We start from the raw sequence: 5,831 nt of genomic DNA on the forward strand, positions 1-5,831 counted from the left end.
AAACTGCCTGTTCATATCCTTTGACCACTTATCAATTGGGGAATGACTTGTTTTCTCATAAGTTTGACTCACTTCTCTATATATTTTAGAAATAAGGCTTTTATTGGAGACACTGCTTGTAAAATTGTTTCCCAGTTTTCTTCTTCCCTTCTAATCTTGCTTGTAATGGTTTTGTTTGTGCAAAAACTTTTCAATTTAATGTAATCAAATTTATCCATTTTGCATTTCATAATGTTGTCTATCTCTTATTTGGTCAACAATGGTCACTTTTGCAGGTGATGTTTTATTTAGGATTCCTATAGATTAACTAAAATGAATAGATAAAATAACTTCAATAAAATATGGGAATATTAAATAAATCCTCAAAACTATCTATTCAAAATTGCTATAAAATTTATAAAACATCCAGAATAAACAGGAAATGTATGAAAACAATGACAAAACACTCCTTACAAAAATCAAACAAGGAAAAATTGAAGATAAATAAAAGGACACACCCCCAAGAAGGACTTTACTTGGACAATCTGTATTGACTGAGGAGATTGTAACTTGCTGTAACCTAGGGGTGGATGGTATTTGTTTTTTCTGCTACCCCTTAAGGATGATATGTTGTGCTAGGGAAGACTCTGGCCTGAGAACCCCTGCTTGTGTAAACAAGTATTTTGGGGAATGCTACTGAATGATGTTTTGCTTAAGGAATGTTATGGTTTAAGTTTATTGAACAATGATATATGCTGTGATATATGCTAATAATGAGAAAGATAAAATTTAAAGCAACTCTGAGATTCCATCATATACCAATCATATTGACAGAGATGACAGGAAAAATTACTATTATTGAAGGGGCTGCAGGAAAACAATCACTGTAATGTACTGTTGTTGTTTGACTTTGTGTGTTACCATTTGGAGTCACTAAGAGTTGAATATAATTGAAAATGACTGAACAACAACAACTTTTTAGGGCAGGTAGGTGGCACAGTAGATAGAGTGCTGGGCCTGGGACAAGAAAATCTGAGTCTAAACAGGGCCTCGAACACTTACTAACTGTGTGCCCCTGGGCACTTAACAGTGTTTGCCTCAGTTCTTCATCTGTAAAATGAGTTGGAGAAGGAAGTAGCAAACTACTCTAGTATTTTTGCCAAAACAAATCCCAAATGGGATTGGACATGACTGAAATGACCGAATAACAACAATGTTGGTGGAGCTATGAGTTGCTTCAGTCATTCTGAAAAACAACTTGTAACTGTACTCCCCAAATCACTAAATTTTGCATAGTCTTTGACCACTAAGTAGGCAAATCCCACAAAAAGATCAAGACAAAGGGAAAGTGGTCATGTGTATAAACATTTTTTATGGGGCCAATTTAAATAGATTTTATTATCCAGGACAAGAATTGCATTTTCACTTGTTTGCAGTAGTGATAAAGTGCAATGTTGTTAACTTCTCTCCCTCTGCACTCATTCAAGTATTAAGAATGCGCAGATTTACACAGTAGCTTAAATGTTACTTTTAAACTGCTACTACCTTGGCAACAAATTTGAGTCCTTCAATTTTTGGAAAGCTGCATGAAATGATCTTTCTTCTGGTGTGTTTAGTTGACCTCTTCAATGGTGGGTCCAGAAGAAGCACCTCCAGATGGGGCTGCTCCACCCCCTGGGAACCCACCAGCCATGCCTCCTGGCATGTCCCCCACACTATGGTACAGCTTAGTAATGATGGGGTTGCAGATCTTCTTCAATTCTTTCTGCTGATGCTCAGATTCTTCCTTCTCAGCAGTCTGGTTCTTATCCAGCCAGTTGATTATTTCATTAAATTTGTCAAGGATCTTCTGTTTGTCTTCATCACCAATCTTGCCTTGCAGTTTTTCATCCTCTATGGTGGCCTTCATGTTGAAAGCATAAGATTCAAGAGAATTCTTGGAAGGCACCCTGTCTCTCTGCTTCTGTGTTGGTAAGCAAAATAGGCTCTTAGCACTTAGTTGGCTTTTGTTTCCTTTGAGTAATTCAGTGTATTTCATTGAGCCTTACTAGGTGCTAAGCCCCAGGCCCAAACCCCTATTAGGTGTAAAACCTATGTGGGTGTGACTTGGTAACCAAGGTGGGACCCCAGGTGGGCCTAACTAAGGGAGGGCTTAGTTTACACATGAGTTTGAATGACATGTCTAGGACATCAGAGGCTCTTAGACCACGTGGGTTTAAGTCTCCTCTTTGTGATGATTTTAGGTCACGTGGGTGAGTCGCATGTGTAACTCACCCCTGACCCTGAAAAAGATATAAAACCAGGGGTTGGTTTCCTCTTTTTTGGAGCTCTTTCCCACAGTAGTGGTGGTGTGAGTGACTCTGGGCCAGCCCACGTTATGAGCTCCCAGGCTGAACCTAGACATTGGTAACCATGAATCTGTATTTGGTCTGTCTGTCGATGTTTGTAACTTGTTTAGGGCTCTCACTCGTGGTGGCATTTGGAGTCTCCCGGGCAGCTGTAGCTAAGAAGCCCTCCAGCTTGTAAACCCAGATGTTGGGACTTTGTTAAACTCTGGTAACTATGTATTGGGATTTGAATCAGGCAAGGTCTGTCTGTTGATGTTTGTAATTTGTTTGTATTTGTTCTGAAGTTCAGGGTGCTGGATTTTTCCCCTGAACTAAGTGAATGATATTTGCATGCTGAATTAAAGTAAGTTGTCAGCCCTTTCACGTAGCTTTCCTTAGTTAAGCAGATCAAAAGAACCTGTTCTTTTGCAGTGTGCTAGAAGCATTCTTGTTGTTGGGCTTGGGTTGGTCTTCTACTCCCACAACAGCTGCTAGTCAGATTGTTGAAACAGCTTCTCATCCTCAGTCTTGTATTTCTCAGCCTCCTGAACCATGCGCTCAATGTCTTCTTTGCTCAGATGTCCTTTATCTTTGGTGATGGTGATCTTGTTCTCCTTGCCTGTGCTCTTATCCACAGCAGAAACATTGAGGATGCCATTTGCATCAATGTCAAATGTTACTTCAATCTGAGGAACACCACTGGGTGCTGGGGGAATCCCTGTGAGTGTGTTGGTAAGCAAAATGGGCTCTTTAGCACTTAGTTCAACAAGTGCCCTTGAAGAGTTTGGCTTTTGTTTGCTTTGAGTAATTCAAGGTATTTCACTGAATCTTACTAAGTGCTAAGACCCAGGCCCAAACCCCTATTAGGTGTAAAACCTATGTGGGTGTGGACTGGCAACTAAGGTGGGGCCAAGGTGGGGCTAACTCCAGGGAGGGCCTACTTTACACGTCTGGGACACCAGAGGCATTTAGACCTCGTGGGTTTAAGTCCGTCTCTTTGTGAGGATTCTAGGTCACATGGGTGAGTCGCATGTATGACTCACCCCTGACGCTGAAAAAATTATAAAAACCATGGGTTGGCCTCCTCTTCCTTGGAGCTGTTTGCCGCACCAGTGGTGGCACGCATGACTCTGGGCCAGCCTTTGTTCTGAGCTCCCGGGCTGAATCGAGATGTTGGTAGCTATGAATCTGTATTTGGTCTGTCTGTTGATGTTTGTAATTTGTTTGTAATTTGCTCTGAAGTTCACTGTGTTGGTCTCTTCCCCTGAACTAAGGGAATGATATTTGTATGCTGAATTAAAGTAAGCTTGTCAACCCCTTTAACCTTGCTTTACTTATTAAAGCAGATCAAAAGAATCTGTGCTTTCCCAGTGTGCCGGCAGCTTTCTGGCTGCTGGCTGTGGGTGGATCTCACACCCCCACAGAAGTTGCTAGCAGGATTATTGAAACAGTGAGCTCAAATTTGACAAGCAGGTTGTTATCCTTTGTCATGCCTCTCTCACCTTCACAAGCCTGAATAAACACACCAGGCTAGCATCTGAATAGGTGGTAAAGGTCTATGTCTGCTTGGTGGGGATGATGGTATTATGTTTGATCAGAATGGTCATAACTCCACCAGCAGTTTCAATTCCAAGGGAAAGAGGAGTGACATCCAACAGCAGCAAGTCCTGTGCATTCTCACATTTATCCCCAGACAAAATGGCAGCCTGGACAGCTGCACCATAAGCAACAGCCTCATCAGGATTGATATTCTTGTTGAGTTCTTTGCCATTTAAGAAATCTCTCAGAAGCTTCTGGGTTTGGGGGATGATTCAGAGCACTTTGAAACCAGGAATGGTTCCAGCATCTTTGGTGGCCTGGCGTTGGGAATCATTGAAATAGGCTGGTACTGTGACCGCAGCATTTGTGACAGTCTTCCCAAGGTAAGCTTCAGCAATTTCTTTCATCTTGGTCAAGACCATAGAAGATACTTCTTCAGGATAGAAACTTTTGGTCTCCCCTTTGTACTCCACTTGGACCTTAGGTCTGCCTGTGTCATTCACCACCGTAAAAGGCCAATGCTTTATGTCTGACTGTACAACTGCATCATCAAATCTGTGACCAATCCGATGTTTGGTGGAGTTCATTGCAACTTGATTCTTTGCAGCATCACTGATTAAACATTCAGTGTCGGTGAACAAGATGTAGCTTGGGGTGGTCCTGTTTCCTTGGTCGTTAGCAATGATCTCCACTTTTCCATGTTGGAAGACTCCCACACAGGAGCAAGTGGTGCCAAGATCAATGCCAACTGCAGGTACCTTCGACATGTTTGCTGGGAAGTCAGGGGTTGTAGCTGACCACTGTGGAGTAAAAAGGGCTGCTGCTGCGCTGAGTAGCTGTATAAATATTTTTATAACATGACATTCTATTTATCAGCTCCAGGCATTTTTACTGGCTGTCCCCCATGCTTGGAGTGCTATCCCTCTTTATTTTTTACCTTCTGGCTTCACTGGCTTCATTTAAGTCCCAGATAAAATATCTCTTCAAGAAGCTTTTTTCAATCCCTCTTTAAAAAATAAATTTTATTTATTTTATTTTAAATTTCTTTCTTTGGATTAATTTTCTATTTATTCTTTCTATAGAGTATTTGTAAATAGTTATTGGCACATTGTTTATCCCTTTAGATTATGAGCTCCCTGAGGGTGAGTATTGTCTATCGCCTTTCTTTGTATTTCTAGCACTTAGCAGAGTGCCCAAAACATAATAGGTACTTAATAAGTGCTTATGGACTTAACAATGCTACTTTTTGTTGTAGCAAAAGAAATAGACATAAAAAAGAAATCCACAAATTGGGGAACAGCTCAACAAATTATAGCACATTAATATAATAAAATATTATTGTGCCATAAGAAATTAGTAGAGACAGATTCAGAGAACTCCAGGAAATGATGTAGAGTGAAGTAAGCAGAATCATCAAAACAACATATATGATCGTCATAATAAGAAAACAGTTTTGAAAGAACTTAATAACCCTGATTGTTGTCATGGCCAATAACGTCTTGATGATGAAGCGTGTCTTTATCGTTTCATCAGAGAGGTGGTGAACTTACGGTGAAGAATGAGACATGCATTTTCAGATATACTCAAAGCCTGTATTTGTTTTGCTTGGCTATATTTATTTGTTATAAGGAAGAGTCATTTTTTTGACAGGACGCAGTGGGGTAAAGCTTAGATGTGATAGGAAAAAGGAAGAAAAGAATGTCAGTGAAATACTGAAAAGTACATGGAACAGCAGAAGAAATTTCAGAAAGGTGCTAAGACAAGCAGGACAGTGTTTATTGCTATCACTAAATTTAATTTGGACATAGGGAGTGAACATGTTATTTTGTGGGCCCCAGGTAAGAAAACTCCTTCTGCCAGTGGAGGTCATCAACTTATTTGCAACTTTCAGTCTTTCAGGGTTGACTAAATTACTAAGAAGTTAAGCAAATTGCTTTTTTTTTAAATTTAGTATTTTATTTCCCCCCAACTACATGTAAAAACAAT

At 40.3% G+C, this 5,831-nt stretch overlaps 1 pseudogene; it reads right to left on the reverse strand.

Annotated features, from left to right (window-relative positions):
* Window positions 1-1,591: 1,591 nt before the first annotated feature.
* LOC118841391 lies at window positions 1,592-4,612 on the reverse strand (annotated as a pseudogene).
* Between the last annotated feature and the right edge of the window lie 1,219 nt (window positions 4,613-5,831).

The sequence above is a fragment of the Trichosurus vulpecula genome, chromosome 1, assembly GCF_011100635.1.
Source record: "Trichosurus vulpecula isolate mTriVul1 chromosome 1, mTriVul1.pri, whole genome shotgun sequence".
NCBI lineage: Eukaryota > Metazoa > Chordata > Mammalia > Diprotodontia > Phalangeridae > Trichosurus > Trichosurus vulpecula.